This window comes from Mesoplodon mirus, assembly GCF_964341445.2.
Source record: "Mesoplodon mirus genome assembly, chromosome: 3".
Lineage (NCBI taxonomy): Eukaryota > Metazoa > Chordata > Mammalia > Artiodactyla > Ziphiidae > Mesoplodon > Mesoplodon mirus.
The window spans coordinates 30,867,062-30,882,980 of record NC_138978.1 but is presented as its reverse complement, the minus strand read 5'-3'; the positions used below and the strand labels follow the sequence as shown (position 1 = coordinate 30,882,980).

The following is a 15,919-nucleotide window of genomic DNA, read 5'->3' as shown; positions in this document are numbered from 1 at the left end:
TCAAGTTGCTGCAAAGGCAAAGGGATCGTGGAGCCCACATGGACAGTGAGGTCGGCCTGGCTGAGGCTGAGCAGAGAGGAAGACCCTGAGCCAGGGTCGGAGTCCTCCAGGGAGGTGAAGGTGTGACTGGGAGGTCAGGTGTGGCAGCAGTGAGGAGGGGGTGGGGTGGCTGAGCCCCTAGGAAGGCGTCCCTGTGTGAGATGGTAACCATGGTGAGGAGGGTGGAGACTTCCTCCCATGCTGCCCACCCCTCTACACTGAAGCCCTGGGGGCTTAAGAGAATGAGGCCTGGAGCAGAGATGGTCTCGCTTCTCCCAGGAAATGGAGGGGAACTAAGAAGGGGAGGGGATGCAGGGGTGAGGTGTGCAAGATGGGGGTCCATCCAGTCCACTGAAGTTTGGTCAGGGGCAATGGTGCATTTTGACACCTGGGATAGATCAGGCTTTAAACAGTCTCCCTCCTCTATTTAATAAAATTATTTTTAGTACTAATTATGAAATAAAACCATAATAATAATAATGATGATGATAATGACTAGAGAAGAAGCTCAGTAAAAGTTATCTTGTATTGAACTTCATATATACCATTATGCCAGTAAAAAAGTAAAATAAGTAAAATACTACAGTACAAAAATTTTAAGAAGTAATGGATTAATACTTTTAAATTGTATTAACATATTTTTGTTTGTTTGTTTGTTTGTTTGTTTTTGCGGTACGCGGGCCTCTCACTGTTGTGGCCTCTCCCACTGCGGAGCACAGGCTCCAGACGCGCAGGCTCAGTGGCCATGGCTCACGGGCCCAGCCGCTCCGCGGCACGTGGGATCTTCCCAGACCGGGGCATGAACCCGTGTCCCCTGCATCGGCAGGTGGACTCTCAACCACTGCGCCACCAGGGAAGCCCCTGTTGTCTATCTTTCTCACCAGAGTATAAGCTTCCCCAGGGCAGGAAATTCTGTATATCTTGTATTCCCAACTCCTAAAACAGAGTTTGGCAACCAGGAGGCAAACTTGTGCCGTGACTGGAATGCCCTTTCTCTGATACCAGGAGAACCTCTATCTAACCTTGAAAGCTTGGCCCATGTTTTCCTCCAAGCCTCTCCTATTCTCCAGGCAGATTTTGATCCTCCCTGCCCTGCCCCCCATTCACTCTCCACCAAACACCTGTTGCTCTTGAAAGATCACGTGCTTCTGAGCCCAACTGTGATTCACATTCTTGCTTCCCCTCTTCCTAGCCATTGACAAGTGACTTAGTCCCTCTGGGCCTCAGTTTCTTTATCTGTAAAATAGAGGTGATAATAAGATATGATATAATATGATACCATACGATATGATATATGACACGATGTGATATGCTATGATATGATGTAATAACATATGATACTATACAGTATGATATATGATATGACATGGTACAATATGATACATGATACAATATGATATGATACAGTATGATATAATATATACTTACGATAGAGCAGTTCTGAGCATCTCTTTTGTGAGATGGACCTGGCACTGCCAGCTCATTCTGGATGGCAACCTGGGGGGGTGGTACGTTCTTTGGCAGCACCTGCCACCTTTGGTGGAGGCCACACCTGCCCACTGCAAGCCGAGAGACGGAGACGTGGCAACATTCGACGAGCACTTGGGTTCTGTGAAGAGGACCTGCCTGGGCTGGTGTGGGCACCCATGACTGGGCCTGCTTAGCCCAAGCCCCTGCCCTGTGAGACCCCGTGTTCACGGGGCACGGGCAGAGCCTGACCATGACTGCCACCCCCGACCCTGTCTCTGCCACTTCCACGTGGGGAACCCCCAGTGAGGATGCCATCACCCCGTCTTCCACAGGTGCAGGTGAGCCTTGGACACCTCCCTGCCTGCCTCCTCTGGAATGCCAGGCCTTTGCTGGGAGAGGGGGGAGTCTGAGGAGATACAACACCTCTCTGGGCTGGCCGAGAGGGGTCCCCAGCCTTTGCTGAGGGCTATTTTACCACTCGTGGAAGATTGGACTTGCCAACCTTGAACATTCCTTCCAATTCTGAGAATCTACAGTTCTAGGAGTATTTATCCTCTACAACCAGCCAAAATTTCTTCCTTCAACCCTTTGTTGTTTCTCCTACATTTCAAAACCAGAAAGCAAAATGCTCAGGTCTTGTGTACCTGGAGGCAAGTTCCTCCTCTTCCAGTGCCCCTACGTGCCTGGGAAGGCATTCCTGGTCATCTGTGGCAGCTGGCTTTATAGAACATTGATAAATCAAAGGCAGTTTGGGTGGAAGAGAAAAGTGGACTCCAGTGTTTATTCAGCCAATTAGCAAAATGCCCAACAGTCCTTCTCAACTAAGCATCTTATCTGAAATGATCTTGTGTTTGTGCACCCAACAAACACATTTGCTTGGAGATTATTTTTTTATTCATTCAATATGATATATTTTTGAGTGTCTACTCTGCCATGTGCTAGGCTGGGTACTGATCATCCAGCGTGCTCAAGATCATAGAACCCACCCATCTGGCACTTCGTACCTAAAAAGGGATAGACCTTTTCACCAGTAGGAATTCCAGTCCTTGTGAGAAATAACAGGCAGCTGCTCTCCTAGAGCAGGATAAAGACAGGCGTGTGTTTCAATCAGGGATCCATGAGCACATGAATCAGAAGCCTGCTCAAGCTAGCTGAGCCAGAGAGGTTGTTGGAAGGGACTCTGAAATATGGGATGTGTGGTCATGCCTTGTGGGTCCTGGAAAGTCACCAGGCAGCCATCTGCTCCTTGGATGCTCTCTACAGTTACATGATCCTGCTTCTACAAGGGCTATCATAATGCCCCCAAGTTGTGAACTCAGGTCATTAAATCTTTGAGGCTTTCCAGCTTGGCTCCCTATATTGTCAGGGGTCCAGCAGGACACAGATGGTCTGCTCGAAAGGGGAGGTCAAAGAGAGCTTAGGGCGGAGATTATTTACCAGTAAAGGGCTCAGGGAAACCAACAAGGGACCCTGAAGCACCTTGGGGCTGGCAAAGTGGGAAACCATTTCTTTTTGTAGATCAGAAGGGGCAAGGGGAGGGAGTGGTGCCCTTGAACCTGGCAAAGCCTGTGGCAATGGGAGAAGGGCTGCCTGACAAGAGTCATGGCCTTCGGTAGAGGAATTCAGCCACTGCCAAACCATAACCTGGAAGAGAGGGAACTGTGGGAATAAGTCCCCCTACCTTTCTCTCCTTCCACTCTTCTCTCTCCTGCTGGTGCCTCATGTTGGCCAGATCAGGCTAGAATCCAGAAGGTCAGGGAGGCCAGTTGATACAATCCAGATAGAGGTCAGCTTCCCAGGGCACAGAGCAGGGCAGAGAAGGATAGGGAGTGGATTTGGAGGGGCAAATGGAGGATATCCATGGCTAACTTATGTGGCCTTTCCATCTCACTTTCAAATGCCCAAGACGGAGAATCTAATTGGATCAGCTCAGACTGAGGCAATGGTAGAAGGAGCTTCTGAGAGATAAGCAGCATCATTCTCATTTCCAAGTTGAACAAACCAAGGTTGATAGAGGGGAAGATGCACTCCCAAGATAATGAGTGGCAGTGCCACTGAGCTCAGGGGATCTGTCCTTCCTGGATATTCTCTCAGCAACATTCCTGGCCTGGGCTTCGGGAAGTACTTTCTGCATTTCCCCTTCTACATGTTTCCAACAGGTGTTGTATTCAGGTGTCTCTTTAAAGATCATAAAGAGTTAGGAATGGGTGTGTGTGCCCTTCCAAGTATGTTCCATCTGAGAAGAGCACTGTTCCAGATCCACTGTGCACTGTCTGGTCCAGCATCCCAGATCCACTGTGCACTGTCTGGTCCAGCATCCCAGACTCCCATGATGCTCCTTCCTACCTGCAGTTGGACTCCAGTGTTCATCTGTGCTAGGCTTGCCTGGTGGGTTTTTTTGGACAACGTGGAGTGTCCGCACCATGGTCACTATACCTCCACAAGGGTCAGGGCCTGACTTCACAGGGCCTTTGCTCCTGATGCAGACCTGAGCCATGCTTTTGACTTTGCTGTGCCTGGAGTAGCCTGGACACCTTGAAGAGAACAACCTCCATCCCAGCTCAGGTCAAAGGGGCTCCGAGAGGCCCCTTACTAGAACTACATTCACACCATCTGGGAAACCTGTAAGTGCTTTCCTTTCTGGGAATCCTCAATAAAAGAGGTTCCTTGTGGTCATGTCTTAAACTCTTCTGCCTGGAAAGCTTTACTAGGTGTCTTACCTAACCCCCCTTTCAGTGTCATTGAAGCTTGTTTTGCTTAGTGAGAACAGAGTAGTCACCTGAGGTGTGTTCAGAGGCCAGTACAGACTTTGTTGTCAAGAGCAAGGAACAGTGAGAAGCTTCCCAGTGGAGCAGCTGCCATTCTGGGGCACCAGTTGTGTGGAGTGGGTGCCAGCTGTGAGGGCCTGGATTCCAGCCAGGTGTGTGGACTGGGTCACTGTCTGAGTGGACTGCGGTGCCAGCTGTGAGAATCTAAGTGCCAGCCAGTTGAATGGACTGGAGTGCCAGCTGTGTACATTGGGATGCCAGCCAGGTGTGGACTGGATTAGCAGCCAGCTGTGTAAACTAGATGCTCACTGTGTGGACTGGGGTGCCAGCCAGCTGTGTGGACTGGGTTGCCAGCTGTGAGAACAGGGGTGCCAGCATGGGCCAAGTTGAGACTGGATGGTGTCTTGGCTGTGCACTTACCACTGTTTATGGCACTGATGTTCTCTTCAAGCAATTTCAATAAATCAAGGTCACTGAATCAAACTGTCTTTACCCAGTGACTTTTTTTTTTTTTTCTTTGCGGTACGCGGGCCTCTCACTGTTATGGCCTCTCCCGTTGCCGAGCACAGGCTCCGGATGCGCAGGCTCAGCGGCCATGGCTCACAGGCCCAGCCGCTCCACGGCATGTGGGATCTTCCTGGACTGGGGCACGAACCTGTGTCCCCTGCATTGGCAGGTGGTCTCTCAACCACTGCGCCACCAGGGAAGCCCCTACCCAGTGACTTTTGATGCAGAATTGAAGATGTGTTTCTCTGATGCAAAGAAAAGAAAATGTCCTTAAGAATAATAAAACCATCATTAGGAATGGGACAGATCTTTCAGGATCATATTTTAAAGGGAAAGAATGACTATTTATGCTAAGATGTTAATTTGTTCATACTTGCTGAATGCCTACTCTGAGCCAGACATTGTATAAATAATCATACTTAGATGACCAGGGCTCAAGATAAAGTACCTGGGGTTGTTTGTGTACTTGTTACCCACTATAAGTGAATGCTCCATGGCCGAGGCCAGAAGGGTGGGGAAGACTCTCCCCTTCATCCTTTCTTCCCATGGGAAACAATCATTACCCCTAATCTATAGAGGCCTAGGCTGAGGGCAGTGTGAAGGGCCACGGTAGGTACATGATTGCAGACCAGAGCCGTGGGGTTCTTAGAGGTGCTGGTTGTGAGGGGTGCAGCTCAGAGTGAGGGGGCCTGAACAGTTCTGCAAGGGGAGATGATTTTCTGACTTATCTAGCCACACTTATCATTTCCACACTTTTCCTATATCATTTCTGCCCCCTTAAAAATTTTTTTTGAATTGAAATATAGTTGTTTCACAATGTTGTATTAGTTTCAGGTACACAGTAAAGTGATTCAGTTATACATATACGTATAAATATATATATTCTTCTTTTACATTCTCTTGCATTGTAGGTTATTAAAAGATATTGAGTAGAGTTCCCTGTGCTATTACAGTAGGTCCTTGTTGGTTATCTATTTTATATATAGTAGTGTGTATATTTGAAGTTGAAACTTCTAATTTATCCCTCTCCCCACCTCCCCTTTGGTAACCATGTTTGTTTTCTATGTCTGTGAGTCTATTTGTTTTGTAAATAAGTTCATTTGTATCTTTTTTTTTAGATTCCACATATAAGCGATATAATATGATATTTGTTTTTCTCTGGCTTACTTCACTTAGTATGATTATCTCTAGGTCCATCCATATTGCTACAAATGGCATTATTTCATTCTTTTTTATGGCTGAGTAATATTCCATTGTGTGTATATATACCACATCTTCTTTATCCATTCATCTGTTGATGAACACTTAGGTTGCTTCCATGTCTTGGCTATTGTAAATAGTGCTGCTATGAACACTACGGTGCATGTACCTTTTTGAATTGTGTTTTTCTCTGGATATATGCCTGGGAGTGGGATTGCAGGATTGTATGGTAGCTCTATTTTTACTTTAAGGAATTCCCATCAACAGTGTAGGGGGGTTCCTTTTTCTCCACACCTTCTCCAGCATTTATTATTTGTAGATTTTTTGATGATGGCCACTGTGAACAGTGTGAGGTGATACCTCATTGTAGTTTTGATTTGCATTGCTCTAATAATTAGTGATGATGAGCATCTTTTCATGTGCCTATTGGCCATCTGTATGTCTTCTTCAGAGAAATGTCTTTTTATATCTGCCCATTTTTTGATTGGGTTGTTTGTTTTTTTGATATTGAGCTGTATAAGCTGTTTGTATATTTTGGAGATGAATCCCTTGTCAGCCGTGTCATTTGAATTCCTGCCCCTTTTCAGCTACATCCTAGAATTTTAATATGTGACCTTGGGGAAGTGCATTTGGTGGTTGTTTTGAAAAAATTCAAGCAGCAAAGGAGGACCTGTTCATATTACTTTTCAAAGAGCCATTGGAAAGATATATACATATGTATATATATATATACATACATAACATACATACATAAACCTTTAGACATACAAACACATATTGCATAGTTGATTCTTATTATTTATGGGGTTGTGGTCTACAAAGTTGCCACAAACTCTGACTTAGTGGATACTGAATCATTGCTTCTAGGGGAAATAAAAGGGTCAGGTTCCTGCGAGCCTCAGGCTGCAACATTTCTGTCAGCCAATCAATACATAATCTTGTTTTACGTGTTTCTCTTTAAAGACGCCTTCTCTAATATATATTGTTGACTCACTTACATTGAACTGATAGCCAACAGCACTATAACTCACGCCTGAATGAAGCTTTCTCCCCGAGGCCCACCACAACTTTCTTGTGCTTGGGAACACTAGACAGCACTTCATCGCTATGCTTGTGGGGCCTTTTAAAACACCAAAATCACCAGAAAAAGCAAAAAAATGCAAAAAAAGAAAAATGGGGTGAGGCACTAAATAGACTTCAGATAAGACACTTGTTTATAGTATAAGAGCTGAAACAAGAGTGTTGCCTTGTTCAACCTCAGCTGAGAATGTGCATGTCAGTCCACTCAATTTTTTTGCTGCTCTGGACATGTCCATAAATGTCTGTGAAAGTATTGATTTTGGTGTTACAAATAAATTTTACCAAGCAGGGGAATTCATGAACATGGAATCTGTGAATAGTGAGGATCGACTGTATATATACTTGCTAGTCTATCTGTGTACACACACTCACACTCACACACACACACACAAATGACATGTTGCTCAGAGGTTAGGGACTCAACCTAGAGGCAGAAAACACCAGTTAGATACGATCTGATGCTTCGGAACAGAGACACGTGAAGATGAGTTCCTTTGAGGTTGTCTCATTATTATAATGGACTTCTAAACATTTATAAGTGACCAGGGTAGGGAGGTACACACTGGTCTTTCTAAATATGCAGTTCTACTGAGCTTTTTTAGGACATAAGTCATTAAGTTGTTCGGGTAGACTCTGGGAAGACCTTCAACTCTTCTCAAGTGGACAGAAAATGGTAACATGAAATAGGGCCAGGTGTGAATGTAATACATTTAGAATGAATAGTTATGACACAACAGGCTCCAGGTCTTGGGATGGCTCTTGGGGTGGGAAGTCAGCGTAGACCCTTAAGCAACTCTGAACAAGGTACTGTAAAAGTCAAGGTGGCTGGTCTCGTTCTAGGCAACATCCTATCACTCACGCAGATCCACCAAGTTGGACACCTGAGAGGTACCTTAAACTACATTTCCTTTCAACATTTGTGATTCTGCTTCCTTTATATCTCTTTAACCAGGCCATTGGTCATTTTCTGGACCATCTCAAACCAGAGATGACCACAACTATCATTCAGGTATGGCCCATGAGCATTATGTAAGAGGAAAGAGCATATTTGCTTATGTTTCTAGTGCTACACATTAGGCCCTAGACCCTGGGTAGATAGGTGGGTGGGTGAATGGTGAAGTAAAACTTGTCTTTGGTTAATATTTTTTCTTATTATCCAGGAGTAACAATCAGTGGTCTATCACTTTCTTATCTGTTAAATTGGACCACTTGGTGAGAAATAATGATGGTGATAATGATAAAAATACTAATAATAGCTAGCATGCCTATGTAAATATATCAGGCATTGGACCAAGTGTTTTATTTTTATCAGAGTAACAATGTACCTGATAAAATGTTGTGGTTTTCCCGCAAACATATTATTTTGAAAAATTTAAAAGATGGTTGAAAAGTTGAAAGAAAAGTAGAGTGAACATCTACATACCCTTTATCTAGTCTCACCAATTACATTTCATTACATTTCTTTATTTTCTCATCTCTGTCAGTCTATCAACTATCTATCTACCCATCTATCATCTACCTATCTTATTATTTATTTTTGCTGAATAATTAAAAAATATATTACAGATATTGTATTGCTTTATACCTATATACTTCATCATGTATCTCCTAAGAATTAAAGGCATTCTTCTATATAATCATAATACCATTATAATAACTAGGGAATTTAAAGTTAATTCAACACTATCATCTACTATGCAGTCCATATTTAAATTTCATGTACTTAGTTTAAAAAAATAAATATCCATATAAGTCTTTGAAGGGAAGGCAGCACTTTTCCTTTCTCCTGACTTTTTTTCTCCCTCAGGCAACCATTTCCAACTCTTTTAGCTGTTTTCTTCCAGTATTAACTCCATGTTTCTAAATAACATGCTTATTCTGTTTTTTAAAAAAAAATCTACTTACCATTTATTAACTTCTTTTTGTGTAAGAAGAGGATATATCTCTCTTATCTCCCAAAACACATTTCTTTCTATCTTCCTAATATGATTATATTATCATTTTTGGGTAATATTAGTATTCAATATTTATGTTATTATGGTTGTATTAATCTCAGTTTGAGTTACATGGTGTATCATGATTATATTTCTTTTCTTGTACAACTTTGCTGTTTTCCTTGGGTTATAATTGCCCTGATTTGTCATTTACTTGGTTTTCTATGTACCTATCACTATTTTATCCCCAAGCTCCCTGGCAGAGTTATAATTTTCTCTTAAATATGTTGACATGTAAAATTATGTATTGATATAATTCTTGGTCCTCCTGCTCCAACTTGGTTTATTGCTCATCTGTCAACCTGGAACTTCCCTTCATCATCAAATTGGAAATTCCCTTGACTCTCTCCTGTATTAAATTCTTGATTTCCTGGATGCCAGGCTTTCTCTTTTTTGATTTACTCCCTCAACTTGGTGGAGAACATCCTTTAGCAGTTTTCTGAGGAAGCGTTCATGGGAGGCACTATTTTTGAGATCTTGTATGTGTGAGATGATTTTCTATTATATCCTCCCACTTTCTTAACAGTTTGGCTGAATATAAAATTATAGAATAGAGATCATCTCTCCCCTGACTCTCAGGATTTTTAACATATTTCTCCATTGTTTCCACCTTGCAGTGTTGATATTGAGAAGTCTGATGCTATTCTTGTTCCTGATTTTTTGAGTGTCAGTTGGTGGGTGATGTTTTCCATCCTTTGTTCTGGTACTTGGGGGCCCTTTCAATCTGGAAATTCATTTCCTGGTTTATTGCTTCAATAATTTCCCCTCTTGGTTTCTCTCTTTCTTGAGCTTCTGTTATTTTTTTAAACTTTTTATTGGGGTATAGTTGATTTACAATGTTGTGCTAGTTTCAGGTGTGCGGCACAGTGCATCTGTTACACATGTATATACATCCACTCTTGTTTAAATTCTTTTCCCACATAGGCCATGACAAAGTATTGAGTAGAGTTCCCTGTGCTGTACAGTAGGTACTTATTAGGAGCCTCTGTTATTCAAATATTGGCTGTTCTCATTGGTGTTATAATCTTCTTGTACTTTCTCCCATTTTTCACTTCTCTGGTGCTCTGTGCGTCTCTTTGGAGGTTCCCTTAACTTACTCTGACAGCTGTTCTACTGAGTTGTTTACTTGTTATAATATTTTTAATTTTCAAGAGTTCTTTTACTATTTCTCTTTAATCATTATAAGTTCTTGTTTTAAGGCTACAGTAGTTTTCCCTATATATCTGAGGATATTAGTTACAGGTTTTTTTGTTTGTTTGTTTGTTTTTTTGCAGTACGCGGGCCTCTCACTGCTGTGGCCTATCCCACTGTGGAGCACAGGCTCCAGATGCGCAGACCCAGCGGCCATGGCTCACAGGCCCAGCCGCTCCGCGGCATGTGGGACCCTCCCGGACCGGGGCACGAATCCGTGTCCCCCGCACCGGCAGGCGGACTCCCAACCACTGCGCCACCAGGGATGCCCCACAGGTTTTTTTTTAAATCTATCAATACCTTGTTTCTATTTCCCAATTTTTCCCCCCTGTTTGCTTATGTTAGTCTTTCTTCCATGATAGAGCGGTTCCTCAAATATCTTGTGAGCCCCAGTGCCTTTCGTATTTAAAAGGGAGGCAGCAAAATGCTCAATGGAAGTTCCATGCGTATAGCTTTATGGACTAGTGACTTCCCAGTATTGCTACTAGGGAAAGAAAGGAAGACTGGTGAACCCAGGCAAACAGGACTACAGACCCCTACACTTAGGTGAGGGATCTGCATGAATCCTCAAATCCCAGCTGAAGCCCCTTAACTTATTTGGTGTTGAACCTCATGAAGTAGCAGAGTGCCTGGCTTGCAGTGGGCATAAATCCATGACTGAAGCATAAGCAAATCACTAAATTTTGGAATTACACATCTCAGTATCTTGTTTAACTTCCATGTGTTCATACCCAGATCCCTGTGTATTGCTTCTGGCCCTTCTGGTCTGAGGTGCTCTAGAGAGGCTGGGGATGAATGGTAGGTATAACCCATGAAAAGAAGTTATAGAGATCTGTGTTTGTCAGTCAGGGAAACTGAGGGTTGAACAGAGAGGTCTTCTCTCCTTTTGTAACATCAGTGTCTTCAGTGGGGACTCCCCAAGTTCTTGATATGGAAGCTCCCTGAACATTGAACACAGTCAGTTTAGACAAATGTCAATAAATTTCATCTTATCAGTGGAGGACCAGCTCCTGAAACTAGTCCCCCCACCTCAAAAAAGGGGGGCAAGCTCTTATAAACAGGCATAAATGTTGTGGACCTGCAGCCCCTTCTCCAATATCCCAACATCAGCAGTGCCTGTTCATGCTAAAGTGAGGAGAGGTTGGGTCTTGGCTGCACCTTCAGTGAGGAATCCATACATATATCATGCAACCCAAACAGATAACTCCCATTTACTAGGCACTTACTATGCACCACAAACTACTTTAAGCCTTTTGTATATTAACTTATTTTATCTTCTCTAGACACCATGAGAAGATAACTTTATTTCATAGCTATGAAACGGAGGCACAGAAATTATAAGTTATTTGCCCAAGATCACATAGCTAATAAAATGCCCATATTAGTTATCTATTGCTGCATAACAAATTATCAGTAGTACCCCCTTATTTGCAGCTTCACTTTCTGTGGCTTCAGTTACCCATGGTCAACTGTGGTCCAAAAATATTAAATGGAAAGTTCCAGAAAGAGACAACTCATAAGTTGTAAGGTACATGTCATTCTGAGTAGTGTGATGAAATCTCTCGCCATGCCCAGGACATGAGTCATCTGTTTGTCCAGTGTACAATAAGATATTTTGACAGAAAGAGAGAGAGAGAGAGGGAGAGAGACCACATTCAGAAAACTTTTATTACAGTATAATTGTTCTATTTTATTATTTGTGATTATTGTTAGTTTCTTATTGTGCTTAATTTATAGATTAAATTTTATCATAGGTATTATATATAGGAAAAAACATAGTATATGTAGGGTTTTGTACCATCCATAGTTTCAGGCAACCACTGGGGGTCTTGGGACATATTCCCCAGTGGATAAGGGGAGAGTATTGTATTCCCAAATCTAGCAGCTTAAAAAAACAAAATTATTTCACAGTTTCTGTGGGTCAGAAATCTAGGTATGGCTTAGCTGGGTTCTCTTGCTCAGGGTTCCCTACAAGGCTGCAGTCAAGGTGTCCACTAGGGCTGCTAGTAATCTCAAGGCTCAACTAGAGGAGGATCTGTTTCCAAGCTCACTCATGTGGCAGTCAGAAGGATGCAAGTCCTTGGGTTTGTTGGACTGATGGTATGTGATTCTTACCATAGGGCGGCTCAATACATGGCACTTGGCTTCCATCAGGGCCAGCAAGAGAAAAAGCAAGAGAGAGACAACAAGATGGCTGCTAGAATCTTTCTGCAACCCAGTCTTGGAAATGACATCCCATCATGGTTGCCATAGTCTCCTCAGAAGAGAAGCAAGCCTTTAAGTCCAGTCCTTGCTCAAGGGAAGGAGATTACACAAAGGAGTAAATATGCCAGCTGGCTGGAATCATTGGCGGTCATTTTAGAAGCTGCCTACCACCATGGCAATGATGTAGGCAGTGAAGTTCCAGAGCTGCCTTCCTAACACCAAGCTGTTTCACAAGATGCAAAGGAATGGTAAACACAGAACTCAGGAAAAGCATTATTCCCTTTGATGGGAGGAAGGAGATAGGATGAGGAGGAGCATATAAGGGGATGTAGCAATACTGATGATATTCTAGTTTTTAAGGCGGTATTCACTTTACTATACACTGTATAATTCACACGCAGATTACATGTTTTCTTTTGGATGTACCAAATATTACATGACATTATTATTATTTTATAATTTATTTACTTGTTTCCTTGTGGAAAGAGATAAGAGCAAACACTCACTCTCAAGAATCAAGCATCTCTGTGTGCTTGAATTGGTGATATGCAACAGGATTGCACATGAGAAATGACTGGGGAACTTTTTCTTTTTTCTTTCTTTTATATTTATTTATTTATTTATGGCTGCGTTGGGTCTTCGTTGCTGCGCACGGGCTTTCTCTAGTTGTGGCGAGCTGGGGCTACTCTTCATTGTGGTGCGTGGGCTTCTCATTGCAGTGGCTTCTCTTGTTGCAGAGCATGGGCTCTAGGTGTGCAGGCTTCAGTAGTTGTGGCTGGTGGGCTCTAGAGCGCAGGCTCGGTAGTTGTGACACAAGGGCTTAGTTGCTCTGCAGCATATAGGGTCTTCCCAGACCAGGGCTCCAACCTGTGTCCCCTGCACTGGCAGGCGGATTCTTAACCACTACTTCACCAGGCAAGCCCTGAACTTTTTCTTTTTTAATTACTAGATTTTATTATTTTTTAGAGCAGTTTTAGGTTTATAGAAAAACTTAGTGGAAGGTACAAAGAGTTCCCCATCCCTAGTTTCCCCTATTATTGAAGTATTGCATTATTGTGGAACATTTGTTATAATTGATGACAATATTTATACATCATTATTAACAAAAGCCTGTAGTTTACATTAGGATTCACTCTTGTGTTGTACATTCTATGGGTCTTGACAAATGCATAATGGCAAATATCTACCATTATAGAATCATAAAGAATAGTTTCACTGCCCTAAAAATTCCCTTTGCTCCACCTATTCGTCCCTTCCTCTCCCCAACTCCTGGCAATCACTGATCTTTTTACTGTCTCTGTAGTTTTGCCTTTTACAGATATCATATAGTTGGAATCATACAGTATGTAGACTTTTCCAGACTGGCTTCTTTCATTTAACAATATGCATTTAAGTTTCCTCCGTGTCTTTACGTGGCTTGATAGGTCATTTGTCTTTATCTCTGAATAGTGTTCCATTGTTTGGATACACTACAGTTTAACTATTCACCTATTGAAAGACATATTTGTTATCTTGGCAATTATGAATAAAGCTGCTATAAACATTTGTGTGCAGGCTTTTCTGTGGATAGACATTTTCAACTCATTTGGGTAAATACCAAGGAGTGCAATTACTGGATTGTATGTTGAGTATGTTTGGTTTTGTAAGAAACTGCTAAACTGTCTTCCAAAGTGACTGTACCATTTTGCATTCCCACCAGAACCTATTGAGTGTTCCTGTTGCTCCACATCCTTGTCAATATTTGTTGTCAGTGTTTTGGATTTTGCCATTCTAATAGGTGTGAAGTGGTATCTTGTTTGAATTTGCTGTTCCCTAATGGCATGTGATATTTAGCATCCTTTCCTATGTTTATTTGCCATATTTATGTTTTCTTTGGTGAGGTGTCTGTTTAGATCTTTTGCCCAGTTTTTAAGTGGGTAGTTTTTTTCTTGTTAAGTTTTAAAAGGTCTTCATATATTTTGAATACAAATCTATTATCAGGTATGTGTTTTACAAATATTTTCTTCCATTGTGGCTTTTTTTTTTCATTCAACAGTGTGTCTTGCAGAGCAGAAATTTTTAGTTTTAATGAAGTTTAATTAATAAATATTTTTTTCATTCATAGATTGTGCTTTTGGTGTTGTATCTAAAAGTTCATCTCTAAGCCCATGGTTACTTGGATTATCTCTTATGTTATCTTCTAGTTTTATAGTTTTGTGCTTTACATTTATATCTGTGATCTTTTTTTTTTTTTTTTTTTTTCCAGCACGCAGCCCTCTCACTGCTGTGGCCTCTCCCCTTTGCGGAGCACAGGCTCCAGACGCGCAGGCTCAGCGGCCATGGCTCACGGGCACAGCCGCTCCGCGGCATGTGAGATCTTCCCCGACCGGGGCATGAACCCGTGTCCCCTGCATCTGCAGGCGGACTCTCAACCGCTGCGCCACCAGGGAAGCCCTGTGATCCATTTTTGAGTTAAATTTTGCAAAAGGTATAAAGTTTGTGTCTAAATTCTTTGTTTGTTTGTTTGTTTTTGCACGTGGCTGTCCAGTTTTTCTAGCATCATTTGTTGAAAAGACTATCTTTTCTCCATTGTATTGCCTTTGCTCTTTTGACAAAGATCAGTTGACTGTGTTTGTGTGTTTCTGGGCTCTCTATTTTGTCCCATTAATTTATCTGTTCTCTCACTAATACCATGTTATCTTGATTACTTTAGCTTTATAGTAAGTCTTTAAGTCAGGTAGTGTCAGTTCTGTGACTTTGTTGCTCTCCTTCAATATTGTGTTGGCTATCATAGGCCTTTTGCTTCTCCATATAAACTTCAGAATCATTTTGTTGATATCCACAAAATAACTTGCTTGGATTTTGACTGTATTGCATTGAATCTCTAGGTCAAGTTGGGAAGAACTGACATCTTAACAATGTTGTCTTCCTATCCATGAACCATGATGATTTTTTTTTTTTTTTTTTTTTTTGCGGTATGCGGGCCTCTCACTGTTGTGGCCTCCCCCGTTGCGGAGCACAGGCTCCGGATGCGCAGGCCCAGCGGCCATGGCTCACGGGCCCAGCCGCTCCGCGGCATATGGGATCCTCCCAGACCGGGGCACGAACCCGTATCCCCTGCATCGGCAGGCGGACTCTCAACCACTGCGCCACCAGGGAGGCCCCCATGATGATTTTTAGACAGCTTTATTGAGAGATAACTCACATGCCACACAATTAAACCATTTAAAGTGTAGATTTCAATGTTTTTTAGTATATTCACAAGTTTGTGTAACTATCAGCACTATCTAATTTTAGAAATTTTTTGTCTCCCCCAAATAAACTCCATGCCTGTTAGTACTCCCCACTTCCTCCCAACCACTACTCCAGCCCAACCACTAATATACTTTCTCTCTCTACAGACTTTCCAATTCTGGACTTTTCTGGACATTTTATATAAATGGATAGTTCATATAAACACAAGGTGTTGTTTTTGAGACTAGCTTC

At 42.4% G+C, this 15,919-nt stretch overlaps 1 pseudogene across 1 annotated transcript in view; it reads left to right on the top strand.

Moving 5' to 3' along the window:
- The first annotated feature begins 1,759 nt into the window (after positions 1-1,759).
- LOC309799106 (traB domain-containing protein-like) overlaps positions 1,760-15,919 on the top strand; it is a 31,304-nt pseudogene continuing 17,144 nt past the window's right edge. Inside the window, exon 1 of the transcript in view lies at positions 1,760-1,847. The product of the transcript in view is annotated as a traB domain-containing protein-like (transcript). The remainder of the gene's footprint in view (positions 1,848-15,919) is intronic.